This window comes from Neomonachus schauinslandi, chromosome 16 (assembly GCF_002201575.2).
Source record: "Neomonachus schauinslandi chromosome 16, ASM220157v2, whole genome shotgun sequence".
NCBI classification, from domain to species: domain Eukaryota; kingdom Metazoa; phylum Chordata; class Mammalia; order Carnivora; family Phocidae; genus Neomonachus; species Neomonachus schauinslandi.
In genome coordinates this window covers 48,748,235-48,773,142 of record NC_058418.1, presented here as the reverse complement: position 1 = coordinate 48,773,142, position 24,908 = coordinate 48,748,235, and positions in this window count along the sequence as shown.

Here is a 24,908-nt window from a genome sequence, read left to right as displayed (position 1 = left end):
AGGAGTAAGAAGAATCTGGACGAAAAAGGAAGAAAAAGATTTAATGGCATGCAACTCCTAAGGGACGAAATACAAACGTCACTGGTAGCGGGATGCAACAAGATATGACAGAAACTCATTCCTCAAGAATCTGTCGGATGTGCTCCATCCTATATCCTCCACTTGTCAAGGAAGAATTTTTAGGAGCAAGGAACCTCAAAATAGTTACTGCTTACATGAAGATCTGGAGTGGCAAAGGTCATCAGTTATTCTCTCCTGAAAATTTAGGGGAGAATCTATAGAACAGGAAATACTAATCTCCATTTTTTTCTCTAAAATAATAAGTGATCTATCCCAATACCTGGTTCCTAATGACTAGCTACCATTAAGTGCTAGCTAAGTTCTAGTAAGCTCTCTTCACTATGATCACAAATATTGCTAATACAATTGTAAATAAGATATATGAAAAGGAAGTGGCTTTCCCCAGAGGGAGAGACTTGATCTTATGTGTCACCACAATGTTCATAGTGCTTTACAAGAAGGGCCTTCCATTAATTGTCATGAATGAAAGAGGGGAGATCACAGCCATGCAGTCTAGTTTATTCTTTTCTGACTACTGAATCACCAAAGTAGGAGGAATCTCTACCAAGCTTCATATACTCATTTTTTTTTTAATTCTAAGGAGAATATAGGTAAACTATGCCTAAAGTAAAATTTCTAATTTCTGACTTCTTAAAATTTCAGTTCCCCAAATTCTGCTGGTGTTGATACCAATTAAAGACAAGTTGCGTTCTGTCATTAAGACAACAAATGAATTGAAATCAGGACAGACGATCCATATGGTGACTTTTCCGATCTGACTTTATTATAAGAATTTAGGCAACAGACTGTGATCCATTACCATGGGATCCCATATAGAAAATAAGCACTATTTGCAAAAACTTCTATATAATTCTATGAATACAGACCACTTTCAAGTTTATTTAATTTATTCCATCTAGAATCAAAAGATGTTTGAATTCCAGTTTTCTCTTTTATTGGCTATGTTATAAAAATCCACTTTAAAAAACTGACAATACCAAATACTGGCAAAGGTATAGAACAACTGAAAATCTCCTGTATTGTTCGTTGGAAGCAAAGTGATACAGTCCCTTTGTAAAAGAATTTGGCATATGACCCAGCAATGCCATGCTTAGACATTTACCCAAGAATAAAAGAAGACCTGTGTCCCCACAGAAACCTTACGTGAGTGTTTATTGCAGCTTTATTTATAATTGTCAGAAAGCTGGAAATAACCCAAAAGTTGTTCGGGGAATGAATGGAAAAATTATAGTATATCTGCACCATAGAATACTCCTCGGCAGTATATGGGAATGAACTCTTGATACACACAATAACTGCCTTAGCTGAATCTCAGAGGCATTATGCTGAATGAAAGAAGCCAGACTTAACAGGCTGCGTACTTTGTGCCCACACTTATATGGCATTCTGGGAAAGGTAAAGTTACAGGGACAAAAATCAGACTGGTGTCAGCCCGGGGTTGGGGAGTGGGGAACTGATCATGAATAACCCTTTAAGGCTCATGTCAAATACAGTATTTCTTGATGGTGGTGGTGCTACATGACTATATGAATTTGTCAAAATCCATAGAACTATATAAAATGTGTGAATTTTGTTCTATGTAAATAGACTCCATATCACAATAAACTAATCAAAAATGTAATGCCTCTGTACTTAGAACCTTCAGTATTATTTTTTCGTATTGAAAGATAAAAGCACTTTGAGCTTCTGTGTCTCCTGCAGATTACCTTGTGGTAACCCCATGGGATTGTACGAGGACCAAGCAATCTACTGGCGAAATGCTTCCTGAACAGTAAATTATCTGTAGTCTCTGTTAGCTGGGGAGGTTTGAGGTCAGATTGCTGTTCCTTCCCATTACTTGCCCTTGGCACTCCCTGGTAAAGCAAATGGTCGGAGTTAAATTCCAGGTTCCGTTTCTGTGAGTCAGGAGAGACTATGTCTCCCCACCCTTTTCTTTTTCTCCATCTTATACAGTCAAAAAAAATTAACTTTAAGAATAACCTAGAGACCCTTAATCTTAATTCTTGAAAAAAAAAAAAAAGGAAAATCTCTCCTTCAGGATTGAACATATACACATAACATTTTAAAGTCAATGATGGATGATTTACAACCATCTACTGGTCGTGCATCTGCTCAGATGCCTGTTGGACTGTGTACTTCCCCTCTGATGGGAACACTCTCCCTCCTGCACTTTAGGGAAGGACTTTTTCTCTTCACCTCACTCTTAAGGATGTGGTTTGCATAGAGATTGGCCAGAGAAGGGAGCAGATGTGGCAGCCCCAGGGTTCTCCTAATTAGAACGGAGGTGAGGAGTCTCTTTGCCAAGAGTGGGAGAGGTATTCCTGGAGCTGCTGGAGACAGTTTCCCATCTCGTGGGACAAGCCAGGAGCAGAGCAGTAGGCAGCCTGAAGAGTGTGGAGATGCGGGTTCCGGGGTCCTGAGCATCGAGTTCTGCCCTTGCTCTCTTGCACTTGACACGGATGAAGCTCCCGGTGGGTATTAGTCCCTGTGTCCTCTCTTCAGCACTGTTGTGTTTTATCATGAGGTAGTTTCGAAATGAGTTTTTGTTTTGTTCTGTAACCATATGAGCCCTGACTAATAGCCCATAGATCCGTGTTAATGAATGCTGATAGGAGCCACAGAGTCGTGAACTTTTATATTGAAAGTTAAGGTGGTTCATGAAATTCCCTATCGTTAATTTTAATGAAGAAACGGAAGCTTATAGAGTTAAGTAATTAACCCATTATCACATGATGTAAATGGCATAAGCAGGAATTAAATTTATGGCTTTCACTTTTCTCTGCTTCCTCTGATGCATGAAAGAAGCATGTGTCCTATCTGAGCCTCTTATGATTCAGCAGCAGGTGATGATACCCATCTGTGCACAATCTCTCGTCCCTTGTGGCCAATAAAGTTGTTTCTTTTAATTAAGAAAATTGGAAAAAAAGTTCTACATAATCTGGCTACTTGCTACCTCTGGGATCTCTGTTTGACTACCCTCCTCATACACACTTCACTCCAGCTACCCTATCACCTCCCTGGTTTAGGATGGCATATTTTCCTCCAGTTATTTACTTTAAACCTATATGTGTCTTTATATTTAAAGAGGGCTTCTGGTAGACAACATAGAGTTGGGTCCTGGTTTTTTGATCCTCTCAGAAAAATCTCTGTCTTTTAATTGGTGTCTTTAGACCATTGACATTTAACTGATTCTTGATAATGGTACATTGGTTATTGATATAGTTGGATGAATATCTACCATAGTCATTGGTGTTTTCTGCTTTTTGACCTTGTCCTTCCTGTTTTTGTCTTCCATTCTCTTTCTGCCTTTTGTGGTTTTAACTGAGCATTTTATGATTCCATTTTCTCTCCTTTCTTAGTACATCAGTTATACCTTTTTTTAAAATAACTTTTTTCATTGGTGTCCCTGGAGTTTACAATGTATGTCTACAACTAATCCATTTCCACTTTCAAATAACACTACACCACTGCCCGGGTAATGTGCGTACCTTTGTAGCTGCCCCCACAGTCGCTAGCTAGCGTGTGTGTGTGTGTGTGTGTGTGTGTGTGTGTGTGTGTGTGTGTTCTCTCCAGTCTTTTCTCTTTGCTTTTCAGTTTTCCAGTGTGTGTGTGTTCTCTCCAGTCTTTTCTCTTTGCTTTTCAGTTTTCCAGTCTTTGTTCTCTCTGCTTCTCAGTTCTGGAAGATTCTACTGAAATGTCCTTAAGCTCAGAGTTTCTTCTGTCAGCTGTGTCCAGTCTACTATAAAGCCCAAATCAAAGGCATTCTTCATCGCTGTTACAGTATTTTTTATATCTAACATTTCTTTATGGTTCGTTCTTAGAATTTCCATCTCTCTGCTAACATTGCCCGTCTGTTCTTACATATATGTTGTCAGCTTTATCTATTAGAACCCTTAGCATATAAGTTGTAGTTGTTTTAAATTCCCTGTCTGATCATTCCAACATCCTTAGCACATCCGGTCCTGATGCTTGCTCCATCTCTTCAAATTGTGGGGGGTTTTTTGGCTTTTGGTGTGCCTTGTGATTTTTCTTGCTAGCCTGACATGATGTACAGGGTAAAAGGAACTGTTGTAAAAAGGCCTTTAGTAATGTAGCCAAGAGGTATGGGGGAAGGAGAAGTGTTCTGTATCCTGTGATGGGTCTGAGTCTCTGAGTGAGCCTGTGCCTCTGGCCTGTGAACTTCACCAGTGTTCCTCTGTTATTTCTTCCCACTTCTGTGGGACAGGAGGGCTAGAGTGAGCTGCTGTTGGGTATTTCCCTTTTACTGGTCAGTAAGGATCTGAGAATATACCTCAGTAGTTTAGGCTCTGGGTAAGTAGTTTCTCCAGAAGACAAGCCTTGTTAAGAACAGAGTTCTCTGATGTGTTTTAAAATGGTTCCTTTCCCCCTCCCCCTGCCAGAAACAGGAAGGGATTTTTTTTGGTGATATTTACTGTGGTCACCTGGTTGAGCTTTTGGAGATAAATCTCACAATATTATGAGGGTGCTTTTATGACTGGGCCCCCCTGGAGTTTTCATCTCTGACTTGTCCACAGTGAGCCCCCAGCAGTTGAACAGTCCCAGATCAGCCCGATCGCAGGTCCTCATTGTGGTTTACAAATCTCTGCTCGGGAAGACAGCTGTGACTCCCTGTTATTTGCCAGCCTGTGTCTCTGGTCTTAGAGGCAGTGGTTTGCCCTGTGTCCTTGCCTCTCTTATGGATCCAAGGGATCCAAGAACAGTTGTTGACTTTTCAGTCTGTTCAGCTTTTACTTATTGGGATGGAGTGGTGACATTCAAGGTCCTTACCTGCAGGAACTGGAAACCCCAAGTCTCCCCTCACTGTTTTGCAGTCATGCGCCCACCTAAAATCCTTTTTACTTCTTTCCTCTCCATGGAATTTTCTACCCTTCGGCTGTCCTCTGTGTTCACCCCCTCATCTTCTTCAAGTGTCATTTTGTCACATAGATCTCTGGACACTTCATAGAGTATTGTAACTCCCCCCGAGTTTTCCTGTCTTTTTTACATTCTCCTCTCTAGAAGACGTTATTAATATCTATCACTTCTTTCATACTCCTCTTTTTTTTATCACCTGTGTTCCCCACTGAAGTGCAGTCTTCATGAGGATAAAGATATTTGTCCATTTTGTTGACCCACAGACCAGAGACCCTTGAAAAATGCCTAAAATATATGAGGTACTCCTATTTTTATCAAAATGTGTTAAATGAATGGATGATAAGTAAAGGATTTTGGGATTCATTTATTTTACAAAAAAAATCAAAACATTGATTTTTGTTCACTGAATTTAGAATTCACCAGTGAAATGTTTTTGAGGGCTTCGTTTTTGTTCTAGTAAAAGGAGGACCCCAGGGCGCCTGGGTGGCTCAGTTGGTTAAGCGACTGCCTTCGGCTCAGGTCATGATCCTGGAGTCCCTGGATCGAGTCCCGCATCGGGCTCCCTGCTCGGCAGGGAGTCTGCTTCTCCCTCTGACCCTCCTCCCTCTCATGCTCTCTGTATCTCATTCTCTCTGTCTCAAATAAATAAATAAAATCTTTAAAAAAAAAAAAAAAAAAAAAAAAAGGGAGGACCCCAATTCTACCCAAGTTCTATACAATGAATAAAATCTTTATGGTAAGGAGTACCATGTGGAATCTAAGGACAGGGTAAAAAGTATTTTCTGGCCTTGAGTGGTCTGTTCCTGGAAACAGGGACTGTGTTGAGATATGGGCAGCTGTGCTTCTTGCTCAGTCTGTCCAGAGCCTTGTGGTTTCTTACCTCCATTTTCTCTACACCTGTTCCACTCTCTGCTTCTCTGTACATGGGTTTGCTTGGTTACCCCCAAGCAAGTTCATAGAACTAAGAAAGGGAACAGGGTTGGCTATCTTTGATCACGTGTCCATCCCTGTGTGATCATATATATGACCAGGAAGGTGGAATCACAGGAAAAACCAGGAATACCTCTTCTAGGGACTATGGGCAAGTGATATCTCTACAAAGGACTAAGGGCAGGTCTGACAATGGAAGTGTCCAAAAGTGTTTTGCCATTTTATAAAGTCATTAGTGGAATATAAATATAAGTGTGTGATTCTTGGCTGTATGTTGGATCTAGAATAGACCTCAGTAGATGACCTACATCTTCCTTTCTTCATATTAAAGAGGAGGAAATTCAAATCCAGAGAACTTTTGTCATTAATGGTATCACATTACTGTGCTTTGACATCTTACAAATTTCACCTAGATATCCTAGGATCTCAGTTTCCTTATTAGTGAAATAAAATGAAATCTACATTTAAAAAAAATAGTATTGACCTTGAAAGGAAACTTCACTAATAATCTTCCCTCCCATTCTCCCACTGTTTCTGTCTTTGAAAGACACTGTTCTGTTTGTCCATGGTTCCCCCCCCATAATTTAAATGAAAGAGTCCCATTTCTTAATTGGCGAAAAATCTTAGGAAAAGAAGCAAAAAAAAAAAAAACCAAAACAGAAAAACCCAGAGGAAGTTCTTGATTAAGAAAAGACAAGTGTAGGGGTGCCTGGATGGCTTAGTCGGTTAAGCGTCAGCCTTTGGCTCAAGTCATGATCTCTGGGTCCTGGGGTTGAGCCCCTTGTCGGGCTCCCTGCTCAGTGGGGAATCTGCTTCTCCCTTTGCCCCTCCCCCCTGCTTGTGTGCTTTCTCTCTCTCTGTCAAATAAATAAATAAAATCTTAAAAAATAGAGAAAAGACAAGTGTAGCAGCGTCATAAAATGAAATAAGAACTTGTGAGGAACACTTAAACATACAAACACATTATACATATACAGGTAAATTCTCAAACATATTTACACCCCAAACGTTATTCTCTTGTGAAGAAAATAAATCAAACATGGTATCTATAAAACTGCATTTTATTTGTGCAACAGACGAGCAAAAAATAAATGTTTTGTGCCTTTGAGAAGTATCTGTTTACTTTGTTTACATTTGTATGCTTTGCTATACGTATTTTTATTTCTTTTTTTCTTTTCTTTTTTTTTTGCATGTATTTACTCCTGTATACATACCTTAGCAAAATCACCAGAGACACTTTTCTAAAAAATGAAAGGAAATCTACTAAAATAATGTGCACTGCATAGTCCTTAACATAAATCAACTTTAAAGAATAATGTACTAAAAAAAAATAATAAACACAAAAAAACTCTTGCAGTGAACACCACAGTATAGTTTGGAGCAGGATTTGTTGAAAAACCATGGAGACAGGGCGCCTGGGTGACTCAGTCAGTTAAGCATCTGCCTTCGGCTCAGGTCATGATCTCGGGGTCCTGGGATCAAGTCCTGAGTAGGGTTGGGCTCCCTGCTCAGCGGGGGTCTGCTTCTCCCTCTGCCTCTGTCCCTCCCCCACTCACGCTCTCTCTGAAATATATATATTAAGAAAGAAAAGAAAAACCATGGAGGCTAAACGTGAGAGAGCCACAGCTACTTCTACAGTTTGGTTGCTCTTTATACAAACACTAGGATGTTTCTTTGCCAGGGGATATGATATTTTTGTGCACTGTTACGTATTACTAAACTCTGAAGTTGTAAACAAATGTTTGTTTCTGTTTCCCGGACTGTATACCACTAAAAAAAATAACTAGATGCTGACATTTTAACTACATAAGTTAATTTTAAGAGAAATGAAGAAACACAGATTTATTAATTTAACATATTTTATTAGTTGCCTCAGATGTTACATATATGAAACCTTATATGTTTCCTGAATGACCTTGGGCACATTAACTAGCCTTTTTGGAACTCAAATTCTTTACTTGGAAAATAGACACTAACTCCATGAGTTAGTGGGAGAAATTCCTCTTGGAGCCAGAGCCTACTCTGTACTAAAATGGTCAATATATTTGGTGGTGTTTTACCATAATTTTGTAGCATCAGGAAATTACCATGGAATCAAATGCTCTCTAGCAATCAACATTTTGGGAGACTATTTGGAAACTCACAAAACTAATTTGCTTTATTTTTACTTGGCAATGAGCAGTTTTAAATTACAGACTTTTGTATCTTGAGGTTACGTCACTGCTGGTGACGTAAGAGGATGTCACTGCTGGTGGATGATGAGCAAGTGGATCTCTATCAGGACTGCATTTACACATGATAGAGTATGTGGCTGAGTTTCTGTGGAGTGACTGGATGGGCTTGTGGCCAACAGTCCACTCTTTCATTCATTGCTCTAATGAACTTGCCTTGATGAAGGGGTAGTTCATATCACTTAAGAAATCTAAGTGTGCCAGGGGCACCTGGGTGGCTCAGTCGTTAAGCTTCTGCCTTCGGCTCAGGTCATGATCCCAGCGTCCTGGGATCGAGCCCCGCATCAGGCTCCCTGCTCCACAGGAAGCCTGCTTCTCTCTCTCCCGCTCCCCCTGCTTGTGTTTCCTCTCTCGCTGTGTCTCTCCCTGTCAAATAAATAAATAAAATCTTAAAAAAAAAAAAAAAAAATCTGTTTTTAAAAAAAAAAAAAAAAAAAGAAATCTAAGTGTGCCAGATGATCATCCTCGGTTTCAGTCCATTCTCATAAGAGACAAAACACACTGATTGCACACCTCTAAAAGGTGACCCTTTCTTCTCCTTCCCATTGTCCTGTGTTCTGTAAGGAATTTAATATATGTGCATTGCTTGAAAAGAAAAATACTGTCAAAACAAGTTGCCCCATAATCTTGCTCTTTTAATTTTCTCATGGCCATCTTTGACTTGGATAAGGATTCACTTCAAACGTTTCATCAACATAGAGAGGTCAGTGAAGGCCTGGCGGGGGGTCTGTGCTCATAACACAAGCCATCAACATCTCCATAGCGCTCTCTAAACTGGATTTGCTCCATTTCTTGCTCTTCCATTCAGTTTGCTCCCACTCTGAATCGCTGTTTTAACTACATGCATTTAATATGCCACTATTGAAGTTCTCAAGGCTAAATAAGGATGAGTCTTATGTGGCATATTTCTAGACCACGGAGCTATCATCTTTAGGGAAAAAAAAATTGCAAACAAACTCAAAAACAAATCAAACAAACAACAGTCTAAAAATCTTCCCTGCTGATTTCAGAAAATGTCTCATCTACCCTTGTTGATAAAATCAAACAGAATTCAATCGGGATGTGTTTGTTAAAAGATTAAAATAATAAACTTTTGTATTTATAGGTTATCTTACTTTTTAGCTAGATGCACTGTTCCCAGTACTCATCCTACTTTCATGATCTGTGAAAATATTTTTTATAAGCAAAATTGAAGACATCTTTCAGAACATTAAGATTTGATGCCAGGGGGTACCTGGGTGGCTCAGTTGGTTAAGCATCTGCCTTCAGCTCAGATTATGATCTCAGGGTCCTGGGATCAAGCCCCACGTCACGTGCTCTGCTTAGCAGGGAGTCTGCTTCTCCCTCTCCCTCTGTGTTCTCTCTCTCGCTCTCAAGTAAATAAAATCTTAAAAAAAGATTTGATGCCAGAAGCTCTAGATACATCTAGAGTTTGAGGACAAACAAATGCATGTAAAATACACAGTGGGTAAGCTGTTAGTTACATCTTATATGATAAGGTTCACAATCAAAGGACTTTGATAAAGCTAGAAAGTTTTTCAAAGCACTGTGAGTCAAATCATCTAAAAAATAAAGAACTTTTGGGCGCCTGGGTGGCTCAGTTGGTTAAGCGACTGCCTTCGGCTCAGGTCATGATCCTGGAGTCCCTGGATCAAGTCCCACATGGGGCTCCCTGCAGGGAGCCTGCTTCTCCCTCTGACCCTCCCCCCTTTCATGTGCTCTCTCTCTCTCATTCTCTCTGTCTCAAATAAATAAAATCTTTAAAAAAAATAAAATAAAATAAAGAACTTTTGGGGGCACCTGGATGGCTCAGTCATTAAGCGTCTGCCTTCGGCTCAGGTCATGATCACAGGGTCCTGGGATCGAGCCCCACATCGGGCTCCCTGCTCCGCGGAGGCCTGCTTCTTCCTCTCCCTCTCCCCCTGCTTGTGTCCCCTCTCTCGCTGTGTCTCTCTCTGTCAAATAAATAAAATCTTAAAAAAAAAAAAAAAACTTTTGAATACATTTAATTAACATATATATTTATATTTGCAAATGCCTACTTAACATCTGAAAGCAACTCGTCAAAACTAGAAAGAGAGACATGTTGCCTAATTGGCTGCGGGAAAAGCAAGGCATCATCTCTTCTTTCAGTAGCCATGCACGGACTCAGGCATGATTCTGAACAAGGGGTTTCAGATTAGGAATCCTCTGCCATTCCATGTTTCTGGCACATTCTCTCTAGGCCACACAAATGTTTCACTGAAAACTCCTTCCATGTGCCAACCAGACACATACCAAGAAACAGAAAGGATTTCGTGCCAGTAATATTCAAGTACAGGGGCACCTGGGTGGCTCAGTTGGTTGAGCGACTGCCTTCGGCTCAGGTCATGATCCTAGAGTCCTGGGATCGAGTCCCACATCGGGCTCCCTGCTCAGCGGGGAGTCTGCTTCTCCCTCCGACCCTCCTCCCTCTCATGCTCTCTGTCTCCCATTCTCTCTCTCAGATAAATAAATAAAATCTTAAAAAAAAAAATATTCAAGTACAGTGTGCTTAGCACAGATTCTTGGACCAAATTTCCCAAGAAACTGGCAGCAAATATAATGGGTGGTTGTGGCTCATATTTTTAAAATTTGTCAGAATAATATTAGTTCCTTTCTACAGAATGGTTCTTTCATGTATTAAACAACACCTGCAAACAGACAAACATGGGAAGAGTGAAAGGTTTCTTTGAGTAGAATGGCATTTCTATAAACAGAGAACGACTATAGAAAAACCTGAATTTTGAAACTAGTGTGAAACTGTTGCAACACTGGTCATTAAAACCATTAGGTACAAGTTTCAATAGGACATTTATGCAATTTCAAAACTTCCTCACCACAGATATTAATAACAAAAAGAGCAAAATACCTTTTCAGTGGACAGATCTGGTGGACACCACCTTAACCAAGTGACCAAAATTAGTATCACTGTTAATAGGATAAAGGGACAGCAGGTGCTGCCTGATACGATCCACTAAGGAGGACAAAATATTGCTGAGGTGGTATTCTGCCTCAAAAAAGTATTTAAATGGAAACACAAAGATTTGATTAAATTCTGAAGGATAAACAGCCACACAACCAGCCTGTGGGCCTGTTGCTTATTCTTTAGATTATTTGTAATTGCTTTCAATGAGTCCTTTCTCAATCACCTTTAAAACTTGTTGCCAGAATAAAGGAAATGAAGTCTTAGTATATGTATGAAGTGAAGTGAAAATATAATTTTAAGACCCATCAAAAATGTGTCACTGGAACAGTAAAACGAGAAACCATCACTTCGAGGCAAAAAGAGCGACAAATTCGACAAAATGCAGCATTCTTTTTACACCAGAGACTGTATGTCTTAGAGAATTTTGCATGTTTTTAAGTCCTTATATGCCCCCAGTCTTCCTATCTGTTCAAAAATGCTCAACTCCTGTTGTATATAGAATTTCTATTGGCTACTAGATACTTGGATGGAGGGGTGTGTTGAATGCTTTAGGAGTTAACACACTGGAAGAGCTGAAGTGAAGAAATGAAAGAGATTACCACCTTATGAAGGTACCCCCCAAAATGTTTTCCAGTCACGAATGCGCTACGCAAATGCTCATTTTATTTATTTTTCCTCTCGGTCTGTGTGATTTCCAATGAGTGGTCCCACGAGTCTCTGTTTAGCATGGAAGCAAAAGAGAACTCTTTATCCACACTCATGTAAGAAGATTTTCTAGCTCTGTCCACTTTCAGTGAAAATAACAGAAAAGAATACTAACGTAAACCTGAGTGCATCCGTCCTGACCTTGAGTCCGATGATTGTCAGGCTAATGGCAGGCGAAAGCTTAGCTCCTAATATCCACATCTGTGCCTCCCCACATGTTAGCTTGTTTTTAATTCTTTCATTGATTAGGTATGATCACAGTGTGATTCCCCCTCCTGCAGACAACTCATTTGTATTGCAAATTGTTAATAACATCCTAAAATCCAACAGTATTATCATCACTGGGGGCCCCCACAGCCTTCATATCCACTTCCACGTTATTGAACTAACGAGCATGGATGCAGGGACAGCTGCAGCTCCTGGTGAAGCTTATATAATCAGAAATCTCTCCCAGTGGGAACCTCAAACTGTTAAAGGATTAGGTGACTCTGATGAAGAGGTAAAAGCCTATGTTTCATTTGTCCTTTTTGTGGGTGCAGATAGCTTCACACGAGCGTTCCATATTTATATTTGTGTTCGTACTCAATATTTTGCCCTCCAAATACAACTCTGGGTAGATTTCTTGAACAGAATATACAACAGGTACACCTCTGGGCCTTGGAATCAAATAGACTTGAGTTGGAATTTTGGCTTCCCTGGTTACTACAGAGTAGCATCGAATGAGTTTCTCATCTCCTTCTGCCTATTCCCTCGTTTCAAAAATAGAAATAGCAGTAATCCTTTTGTGTCTTTAATGAAAACGTGGATTAAAGTGCTGTGTACAGTAAAATACCAGCTACTGCTAGAGTTCATCATGAAAGTGCTTTCCGTGGCAAGAATATGCTCTCGTAGGTTTTAAGTGAAATAAACTTATTATACATTCAATTGGATTAAACATATACTACTATTTTCCGAATTACATCTTATATGTTGGAATCCTGAGGGGCCCAAATGAATGTAACTCCGTGAGTCCTTTGAATGATCAGATAATCTCCTTTGAAATATGGTCATACATTTACTTAAATATCTAAGGTTGATGGTCATTTTGTTCTATCAATCATTTTCTTTCACTTTCAGGGATTTATTTGTGGACTCAAGAGTGTGGTAATTGAAGATTTCTGCTTCTGGCTGTGATGGATTAGTGTGCAGCTGACCAAACCAAAAGCCAAGAACATGAGAGAAGGTGAATGCAATGAGAACACATTTTCGAAGGTACCAGAGAGTTATCAAGGCAGTTAGAACTTGGGGAGCCAAGAACCTGGAGAGAAGGAAAACACATTGGAGGTAAGCCCAACATTCCACGTGGCATTTTTTGAGTCAAGGCGTTTGCAGATTGTTCAACAGCATGGGGCAGGAGGTAGAAGAGCTGAGCAGAAAGTAGCAGCTGAGCAGCATTGGTGACAGACTTACAGGTGTGAGAGCCAAAGACTGGGGATCCGATCTTTTACAGCATCCAGGACTGGAAGGGCCAACTCCTGCAGTGAAGGGAAGAGAAGCAAAGGAAATCTGACTCTGCTCCCATTTTCATCGCAAAGTTGTTTGTCAGTGAAAAGGGATCATAGAGCAAAAGGCAAAGCCAAGATTGGCTCCTAAATGTTTCTAACAAGATACTCAGAAATGTTTGCGCATGCACACCCTAAGGAGGAAGGGATCCTGATAAACAACCTGTAGGAAAACTAGCCAGAAGATAGACCAGGTCTTACAGAAACCTAAACCCTCCCTTGAACCTGTACAAGTCCTGCTTGGGTAAGGGGATGCCTAAATTGGGTACATGCAAGTATTTAAAACCTAGTTTCCTAGAGGAATATAGTAAAAGCCTGTAAATTTTTTCACACAAAATGGATGGCATCTAATTAAAAAAAATGAAGACATGAACAATAGGTCCAAGAAAATAACGTTAGAAACAGAGCCAATAATCATCCATATTGTGAAGTACATAGAAAAGTTTAAAACTGTGATTTTTACCAAGAGGAGAGATGGTGAGAGGGTCCCCACAGAGAACTGGAGTCCATACAAAATCCCTGCATGGTTTCAGAGTAGGCCAAGTTCTCTTAAACTGGACGCCAAAAGTAGTCATTGTAATGTTTCCAGGTTCATCCATGTTGCTGCAAATAGCAGGATCTGCTTTTATTAAGGCTCAATAATATTCCTGTGTGTGTGTGTGTGTGTATCAATCATTATTTCTTTATCCATTCATCTGTTAACAGACACTTCGATGTTTGCAAATCTTGGCTATTGTAAATACCAAACACAGAGAAGCAGACAGTAGAATGGTTATTACCGGGGTGGAGAGGTGTGGGGAGAATGGAGAGTGGGGGAGATGGGTCAAAGGGTACAAACCCACAGTTGTATAGGATGTAGAGATCTAATGTACAGTATGATGACCATAGTTATGCATATTAAATACTGGAAATTTTCTAAAAAAATGGACTTCAGGTGCTCTCATCACACAAAAACATGGTCACTGTGTAAGATGATAGGTTAATTAGCTTGAATGTAGTACTCATTTCATGATGTATGTATATGTCAAAGCATCATGTTATATACTTTATATGGTTAAAAAAAAAAAAGTAATCATATAGGAAAAGCTTGATAGAATTTCTTAAGCATTAAGAACTTTGGGCCACTCAGAGACACAGAGAAGAGATGAGAAGGGCAGGCCGTGGAGTGGGGAAGTTATTTGCAATATATAACAAAGAACTCATATACAGAATAGATCAACAACTTTAACAGATTACACTTTACAAATGAAAACAACCAATAAGGCATTAGTATATAAGATACTCTACATCGTCGTTTAAAAGGGCAAATTCTATGACTGCCAGAGTGATAAAATTGAAAGGCTAGTGATGGGGAGGGTGTGAAAGAACATAACTCCTGTTCTGATGGTAGAAGGTAGAATGGTTACTAGCCCTTGGGACAGGTCTTCGGTCCAGGATACTAAATACGAATGTGTGGATTTTCCATGACACGGCAATTCAACTACCAGGCTGGGTCAACAGAAATGCCTAGAATATGTACATTAAAGATGTACGATCATATCCATGGCAGTGTTGTTCACTATAACCCAGACTCAGATACTCACCAGCTATAGAGTGGATAAATAATTTGTGGTATATCTATACAACAGAATAATATATCAAAATAGAAATTATTTAGCTTACGCTACAAGGAACAATCATGGATAAATTTCACAAATATAACGTTGAGCAACAGAAGTTAGACACAAATATGAGTGTGCTGTTTTAGTATGTTTAGATAAATTTCATAAATAGACTAATCATTTGGACTGGAAGTCTAAATAATGGTTATTTTCGCTAGAGGTTGTGACCAGATGTAGCAACACAGGGGTTCCTACAGTACTGCTAATGTTTTGTTTCTTAATATCTAACAACGTGAAGTTAGTACCTGAGAATTCCTCAAACTTCCCTTAATAAAGTTATTATTAACTTATCAGTCAAACCAAACCACAAGCTTGTGGAGCCTGTCTTTATATATAAACAACATTTGCTATTTATCCTATTTCTCTATCTAGGATTAATCACATACTCAGTTTCTCCAAAGTAAAAACTGCTTATAATCTTAACTTTCTGAACAGAGCACATTGGACATTGCTATGCTCATATATTAGAATAATTTTTATTATTTTTTTTAAAGATTTTTTATTTATTTATTTGACAGAGAGAGACACAGCGAGAGAGGGAACACAAGCAGGGGGAGTGGGAGAGGGAGAAGCAGGCTCCCCGCAGAGCAGGGAGCCCGATGCGGGACTCGATCCCAGGACCCCGGGATCATGACCTGAGCTGAAGGCAGTCGCTTAACCGACTGAGCCACCCAGGCGCCCAGAATAATTTTTATTATTATGATATAAAATAATTAGCACATGACTGGGGCTTCTAGATGCAATACAAGATGGATTATGCCGTTAGTTCTTCTGATGGCTTGAATTATGCCATCCTACTCTCATGCTTTCTCCGCCTTCCCTTATGCATCTGCCTGCAAAAGTCTGGAAGAGATATGTCCAGATGGAGGAGTGTGTGAGTGCAGGGATACCATATCCTCCCCACTAGCACAGTTTTAACAACATATTAATATTTACATGTTAATTTTCACAACCATTTATTGGCAAAGTCAACCTCAACCAGAATTTAACATTTATATTACACCAGCGTGGTTTTGCTTTTGCTTTGCCTTTATATTTATCTGTGAGGGTTAGCATGTCCTTGGTGCTATGTAACATTTCTCCCCAAAGGGAAATTAATATACTTTATGAAAATACTACTCTTACTATATTTGTTCATTTTTAGTCTATTTCGGCAATCTCATAATTTGTCTATTCTCCTGCTTTGCAGCTTTGCTGATACTTATTGTAAATTTTTACTGTCTTCATCTCCACATTTTGTCTTCCATTTGGAAGAAAAATTATTTTACCCTAAAAAAAGTAGTGCTTTAATTGTCAGCAAACAGTACTTGTGAAAATGGAAGCTATTATCACCTTGTTCATCTGTGAGTTGATATCCAAGAGGCATTTTAGCCAGAACACTCAGATGAGATTACCTCTGTAGGCTGGGGTTCTGTCTGGGGAAAGGGAGTGGGCTTTAGGGAAATGGGCAAGACCAGCCAGTGAGCTTTTCTCTTAATAGAGTAGTGTGTGTGTAAATGTTCTAGCACATCTTTTCTAGCTTTTGTAATCTCAGCTTATGATAGTAGCAGCATTGTTTGTGATGGACCAGCTTTTGCCCTGAGAACTACTAGAATAAACTGGACAGAACCAAACAAAACTGTTTGAAGACATCAGGGAGCTATGTTTAAGGCAGTAGGTATTGGGGGGCTAAGATCAGAGGAAAAGAAAAAGGCCAAAAAGGGGCGCCTGGGTGGCTCAGTCGTTAAGCGTCTGTCTTCGGTTCAGGTCATGATCCCAGGGTCCTGGGATTGAGCCCCGCATTGGGTTCCCTGCTCCGCGGGAAGCCTGCTTCTCCCTCTCCCACTCCCCCTGCTTGTATTCCCTCTCTCGCTGTGTCTCTCTCTGTCAAATAAATAAATAAAATCTTAAAAAAAAAAAAAAAAAGGCCAAAGAGATGGGAGTCTGGTAGTTGGCTTCATTCTCCACTCAAGGCAGTGAGAATGGTAAAAGCAGTTGCTAGGCGACTGGGAAGAGTAAACATTCCAATAGTCCCATGGGATTAGGAGAAGGAAGAAAATGGAGTTTATATTCACCCCATGAGGAGGGACCCTTTTATTTTTATTTATTTTTTTTAAATTTTTTATTGTTATGTTAATCACCATACATTACATGATTAGTTTTTGATGTAGTGTTCCATGATTCATTGTTTGTGCATAACACCCAGTGCTCCATGCAGAACGTGCCCTCCTCAATACCCACCACCAGGCTAACCCATCCTCCCACCCCCCTCCCCTCTAGAGCCCTCAGTTTGTTTTTCAGAGTCCATCGACTCTCATGGTTCATCTCCCCCTCCGATTTCCCCCCCTTCATTCTTACCCTCCTGCTTTCTTCTTCTTCTTTTTTTTTTTTTCCTTAACATATATTGCATTATTTGTTTCAGAGGTACAGATCTGTGATTCAACAGTCTTGCACAATTCACAGCGCTCACCATAGCACACAGAGGAGGAACCCTTTTAAATCAATAGGGGTTTCTGTTGGGTCCTTGAAATCACCACACAGGGTTATAGGTGAGCTAGAAACCAGTAGTCACTAATACCAAAACATCTAATTTAAAACCTATTCAATTCCCGGTTAGATTTAGGTGATATTCTCCAATCCAGCCATCTGCCCGAAGCAGAAGCAAATCCTTATTCTATATTTTTATATAAATATACAAGAGTCAATGAAATATGATTTGGCATAAAAGAAGAAAAGACTAAGAACCAAAGAAAAACCATACAATAAAAATAGATGCAAAAGAAAAGCAATGAAAATATTAGCTATGTGCCTTGAAATCATGGTAATGAGACTGTTCCAAGTATTAAAAGATGGGATAGAATTGGCAGAGGACTGGAAACTCTAAAGAAGGGCAAAGTGAAAGTTCTAGCAACAAAACCATACAAAACTGAAACAGTTGCCAAGTGGATAAACACAGCCTCAGTTTAGACGTAGTTTGAGATGGTTTGGTTGGTAGGTGAGAACAAAATATCAAGGATGAAGCAGAGAGTGGAAAAAGTAAGACAAATAGAATTTAAAAGAGATGCATGACATGGGTAAAATTCAGATATTAAGTGTAACTGTAGTTGCAGAAAAGAGGAAAGATAATGGGGCAGAAACAGTATTTGAAAATACAGTGGCAGATGATTTTCCAAAATTCATGGAAGACATTAAGCCACAAACTTAGGACATGTTAGAAACTTCAAGCAGGATGCTTCCTAGAAAGCCATACTAAACACTGCTGAAAGCCAAAGACAAATGGAAAAATTTTAAAAATCAGCCGGAAGAAAACCTTTGTATTACCTTCCTAGCAGAAAAATGAGAATGACAGCTGACTTCTCCAGATGAAACAGTGGAAGCCAAAATACAATTATTTTTCATTATTTCTAAAAAGTGCTGAAAGAACATAACAGTCAATGTGGAGTTCTATACCCAATAAAAACATCCTTCAGAAAATGGAGGCAAAACATTTTTCAACAAATGAAATGTGAGAGCATCTGTCACCACTGACCTTCATTAAAAATAACTCTGACAAATATTCTCCCACAGAAAGAAAATGATATTAAAGACAGATCAGAGGGTAAAACTAAGCGGATAAATTTCTGAGTAAAAGTATGTCATTTTGGATATAGAGTTTCACTTTTACAAAATGACAGAATTTATGCAGATGGATGTCATGATGCTTTATCATATAAAAAAATGTATTTAATACCATTGAACTGTACACCTAAAAATGGTAAATATTGGGATTTTGCCACAATAAACTTGAAAAAGAAATGCACATATACACATGGAGATACAAGGAATAACATAAATACTCAGCACCCACCAACAGCTTAAGAAATAGTATTTCTTGTAAGGGATGAATCAGTGATGAGTTCCCTAAACTCATGGTTTAGCGGCTTGTTTTCTGCCATTGCATTAACACATGAGGGACTAGGAGGGACTGGACTGTGAAAGCATTTTAACTTTTATAGCAGTCTTTCCTCCTTGATAAATAGTCCTTTCCTTAAAAAGTCATTATTTATTGTACAGAACAGCACATCATGATGTCTTGTGGAATTTGAAATTCATATAAAATATTCAGTACCAATAGTCCTTGTGTCAGAGAAAGGTCCACTCAATTGACCAGGATGTGACAAAAAGTACTAATTTAAATTAGAACTTAATTAATCAAGGTTGCATGTTGCAATCTCTAGAGTAACTTTCGGTTTTCTTTTTAAAAATTTTAACATACAGTGCAGTATTGGTTTCTGGAGTAGAATTCAGTGATTCATCACTTCCATGCAACACCTGTGCTTATCACAACAAGTGCCCCCCTTCATACCCATCACCCATCTAGCCCATCCCCCCCCACCTCCCCTCCATCAACCCTCACTTTGTTCTGTAGAGTAACTTTTTAAAAGATAATGAAAGAATATACTAACTCACAAGCTAATGGAGAGAGAAATGGAATGATAAGATTCGTAGTAAATCAAGCTTTTTTATCATTGACTTCCTCATAAGAAAAGTCTGAAGGAACAGACTTGTGAACTGGTAGTTTTTTGGGGCATGTGATCTCAGGGAGCAGGAGTTCATAGTAGGAGCTGAAACAGGGTAGGAAAGAAAGCTAATACAGAGATGTGTTACTGATTTAGCCACCGTGATAAGCTATAAGGCTTACGTCCTACCAGGGTATGTGTGAAGAGCCTTAATGAAATAAAGGTCCTAACTGTGCACCTGGGTGATGAAAGGGACCAACACAGATCTATCCTCTGCCCCATTGTGATTCCAAATGCATTGGCTCCCCGGCACCCTTGAGTTCTTGAGGGTGTCTCCATTGGCAGCTTAGGGAAGTTCCTTCTCAGGCGATAAAAGGTAAGTTGTGCAGGCAGGCTCAAGATAAGGCACTGATATCATATACAGAAAGCCAGTCAAAGTCTTCATGGAACTGACTCCCAAAGCATTGATTGGAGAAAGAAGTAGAGCCAATCAGATTTTGAACAGGTATGCAGGAGGCTCTGTTGGTAAGGTTTGGGGTGGTATTCCTGAAAAGCAACCCCCGCCAAGTGTCTTTGGACCCAAGAGAGCCTGTGAACTATTCAGTTTTCTTTCCATGAAGCTCTTTTCTGCTTAAATGATCCAGTGTGTGTGTCTCTTATATGCAAATAAGAATCCTGACTGATGGGAAGGAGAACACCGAATGTTCGGGTACCATCTTGACTTCAGAGAACCAAATATTTAAAGAAATCTCAAGAAATAATTATAGATTCTCCAGGAGACACATTACAACAGGTTGTAGCTTTAGAAGTAATATTTGGATTCACATTAAATGTCTGAAGAATCATAAGTACTTTGAAAACTGAAAAAGTTATTTAGTAAAACCAGTGTTTCTGATCCAAGAGCCATTTGAGCTCAGATATTAAAAGAATGTTCTAGATATGGAAAGGAAGATTTAGTCAAATGTTGATATAAGAAAGGTACCTCAAGCTATAGAAACAGTTTCAAGGAGGAGCCCATCCAGAATTTATTCATGCTTAAACATTATCTAAATATGAGAAAAGTATGTTTTAAAGTCCTTTGTACAAGAAAATTAACATGAAAAATGAAGGCTTGATTCAGGGTGGGGATGATACATTCAAAAAAGATAGAGAATGCCATCCTATATCTTTAATTTGTTGTTCTCCCTTTGTATTACTTATCACTAACTTTTGAAATGGAAAGGGAAAAATATTTAAGTGCAAGTGGAAACTTAGGAGATGGGAGAAGAGCCCTTTATTATTTAGTGGAAATTTAAACTTCCAGATTCATTAAAAAGCAATCCTAGATGTTATACTAAAAGTACCAGGAAGACCATGTTGGTGGTACTTAGGGGGAAAAGGACTATTTTCTGGAATATGAGGGGAGAGGCTATGTAGAATCTCCCACAAATGACCATTCATTTAGAGCTCCACAAATACAATGGAAAATTATGTAGTTTTCAGAGCAACGGGAAGTGCTGGCAACATTTAGGTTACAGCCTACAAAACTAGAGATGGGGAGATATTTTTAAGATTCTGTCATGTGCAGGACAAAGTGCCCACCATTCAGTTGTTTATGTAACAGAAATCTTTCTCTTCACTTGATTTCTAGAATTATAGTATCTTACTGCCTGAGGAACTAGACCAAGGAGTTGGGAATTGCCTTCCTCATATACTCTCATTTTCTCTCATGTCTCTTTTACCTAAAGGTTGGCTTTCAGTTACCAGTACAATAATGCTCTAATAATCTTTCAATATTCCCGAAGCATTGAGGTTGGCAAGGAAGGCAATGTACATGTCTGATCTGAGACGAGGTTTGAAGAATGGAAATGCTTATTTGCCTATGCACAGCCTTAAAACCCACCATGTCCTGTTTGCAAATCCGGCAGACTAAATGCACACCTTTAAAATATTTAAAATACCCATAATTAATGATACTCTCCAGTCTTCAGACCACTTTAATCCACCGTCTTCATCATCCCTCAGACAGGAGACGTGCACTGTCACACATACTAGCCTTTTTAAGTCTGAGACATGGAAGTAAGCAGTCCACATAGGAAGGTGCATTCCAGAAATAGAATCTAGTGTTTTAATCTGGACCCCCTGTGCATTTCTCAGCCACGTTGTTCTGTTATCCTGTGTCCTATATCCTGTGCTGGATTTTCCCTGTAGTATTCGGATCATGCCTTCTAATTCTTGTGGCATATTAATTTAACCTAACTGCATGTAAATCCCACTAAAGGAATTTCCCAGTGGAAGGTTGGCTTAATTATGCAGAGAATGGAATATATGACCATGGGCCAATCCTGCTATTCTGATCATTGGAAGGACAATTTCACTCCACTGTCAGATTGTCATTTTTTACTGCTCGGAGTTGAACTGTGTAGGCAACTTAAAATAGTTTTGGCCCCTAAGTGGCAGATTTTAGAAATAGTTGAGCCTACTTTATTCCAGAAATAATTTAAAAGAGAAATGCATAAATTAACAAACTGGAAAGAATAATTTGCTTTATCCTCTACCAGAATTCTTACATACATATTATTTAATCTCATGCTAGCCATTAATTTGAAAGGTGATTGCTTCCACTTTTATTGTAAAAAAATTAATGTCTATATCAATGAGGGGAGTTTTCCTGGGAAAATAAAGTACTTTCTTCAGGTAGAGAAGAAAATTAAGTGTCCTGGGTTCCTAAGCAGAGGAAGCAGCCTGCCTGTGCCAAAAACCGGGGTCTCCTTTCCAGCTGCGAGGCCCGAGGAGGAGAAGGTGAATTCTGGGTGTCTGTCACCTCAGCTATAAGGTGTGGGGATAACCCATCTTTTTCTAAATTTGCAGTTTAAGTATATATATAAAATGCTTAGAATCAGCAATTGTACTTCTTGGTATATACCCAAAAGAATTGAAAGCAGGTATTTGAACAGATATTTGTACACCCATGTTCACAGCATTATTTGCAATAGCCAAGAGGTGGAAATAAAACCAATGTCCATCAGCAAATGGATGCATCGACAAAATGTGGTCTATACAGGGGAATATTCTTCAGCATTAAAGAGGAAGGAGATTCTGACACCTGCTACAACATGGATGCACTTTGATCACATTCTGCTAAGCGAAATAAGCTAGTCACAAGAGGACAAATGTAGGATTTCACTTTCTGAGGTAACTGAAATAGTCGAATTCATGGAGACAGTGGAATGGTGGTTACCATGGGCTGGGTAAAGGGAGGGATGGAAGTTATTTATTAGTGAGAGCAGTTGCAGTTAGGGATGAAGGAGTTCTTGGGGTGGAACCATCCCCAGATGGTTGCACCACATTGTGAATGTAATTAATGCCATACGCTTGAAAATGGTTAAAAGGGCAAATCTTATGTAATGTGTATTTTACCACAAGTAAAAAAAAATACTTTGGATGCGTGGAGCGATGGTTCTCATTATGGTGTCTGGACCAGCAGTATCCACTTCGCCTGGGACTTGTTAAGAAAGCAAAGTGTGGGTCCCGCCCTGATCTGCTGCCTCCTAGACTTAGGGGTAGAGCCCAGCTGGGTGATTCTGATGTTTGTGAATTTCACAGGAGCAAACTATTGTAAGTAGTCAGCAGATATTAGCTGCATCGACATCACTTATATTACTTTTCTATCTTCTTTAGGCTCCCCGATTCTGTTTCCAGAAGACATTTGTGCTTTTATTTAATTCCATATTTGTCTTCTTTATGATACCTGTTCTAACATCTCCTAGCTAACGTGTATAAGAGGAGGAGGAGGTATGGAGGGATTAAACAGTAAAGAAAGGTATTTACTAGTGGAGGTACATCCCCAAAGCTTCTCTTCCATGCATTCAAGTAACAGCTAGACCAGAGGTCGTTTCCATAGTAACATCCATTCTGCAATTTATAAATTGCAGAATGGAGAGGAAAATTATTGAAAATGCCTGTGGAAACTAAAGTTTTTCAGGAGAATGTTTGTAATACCTTAAATTGGCATGTTCCCTCTCATGATAAACATAGGGGTTATGGGTTATTTAAATGGGTTGTAAGCATCTGGGGGGCCATTGTAATCCTCATTAAACCTCCACTAACCATAAAGACCTCTTTATTCTTAAAATGAACACGCTGTGAAGGAAGTCATTGCAAAACACCCAGACTGTGACAGACATTAACCTCCTACATCAATAGCTTCTACTTCTACTGAACTCCAATAAAACCTAGGAATTCTCAACTGGAAGTACTCTCCTTCTGCAGCGAAGTTTACTTTTTTTTGTGAACCTGTACATCAAGTGACTTCCCCTCTTCTGAACAAAACCTAAATCAGACTCCTTTCACTCATTTTCATCAGGCCCCCAAATGGGTAAACTCTTCACTCAGTTCTTGACAACTAGTGGTTGTTTCCTCAGAAAAATCAAGCACTTGGCAAACGTGGCTCACCCTGGTGAAAATTCCTTTTCTGTGGGAGCTAACAATGGGTGCTCACTATGTTCGGGAAATTGCCCTCTAATGGATGTCTGTGAAGGGAGTGCTGGTCTCATTGGATCCGAAGGCTAGCCTTGGAACGGGAACTCTGATTTTTTTTGTTTTGGAGTCACTATTCACTTATTATGAACATCAGAAAATGGTTCCTGGGCGCCTGGGTGGCTCAGTTGGTTAAGCCACTGCCTTCGGCTCAGGTCATGATCCTGGAGTCCCGGGATCGAGTCCCGCATCGGGCTCCCTGCTCGGCAGGGAGTCTGCTTCTCCCTCTGACCCTCCTCCCTCTCATGCTCTCTGTCTCAAATAAATAAATAAAATCTTTAAATAAAAAAATAAAAAAAAAAAAGAAAATGGTTCCTGATTCACAGTCAACTTTCACTGAGAAGTGGTCACCCTTGAGGAATCGGAAGGAGACAGAACTCACAGTTCACATTCGAGGATAATCTGGCTTTGGGAAGGACATTGGGTGTTAGGCCTCCATGTACAAAACCGCCTTTAGAAACATCACATTGTGGTGACCACTCTGAGCCCCCTTGCACTAGGATTCCACAAAACTGAGAGAACCTTCTAGAGATGGCAGACGGGGTGGCCCCATTAGTAATGACTAACCATTTATGTTTTGTGAAGGAGTCAGAGTGTATCCTGTTCAAACTGAAATGTTCAACAAGAGTCATTGTTCTTGGGGCACCTGGGTGGCTCAGTCAGTTAAGTGTCTGCTTTGGGCTCAGGTCATGATCCCAGGGTCCTGGGATGGAGCCCGGCATGGGGCTCCCTGCTTGGTGGGGAGTCTGCTTCTCCCTCTCCCACTCCCCCTATTTGTGCTCTCTCTCTCTGCCAAAGAAATAAAATCTTCAGGGGCACCTGGGTGGCTCAGTCGTTAAGCGTCTGCCTTCGGCTCAGGTCATGATCCCAGGGTCCTGGGATCAAGCCCCGCATCGGGCTCCCTGCTCAGCGGAGAGCCTGCTTCTCCCTCTCCCACTCCC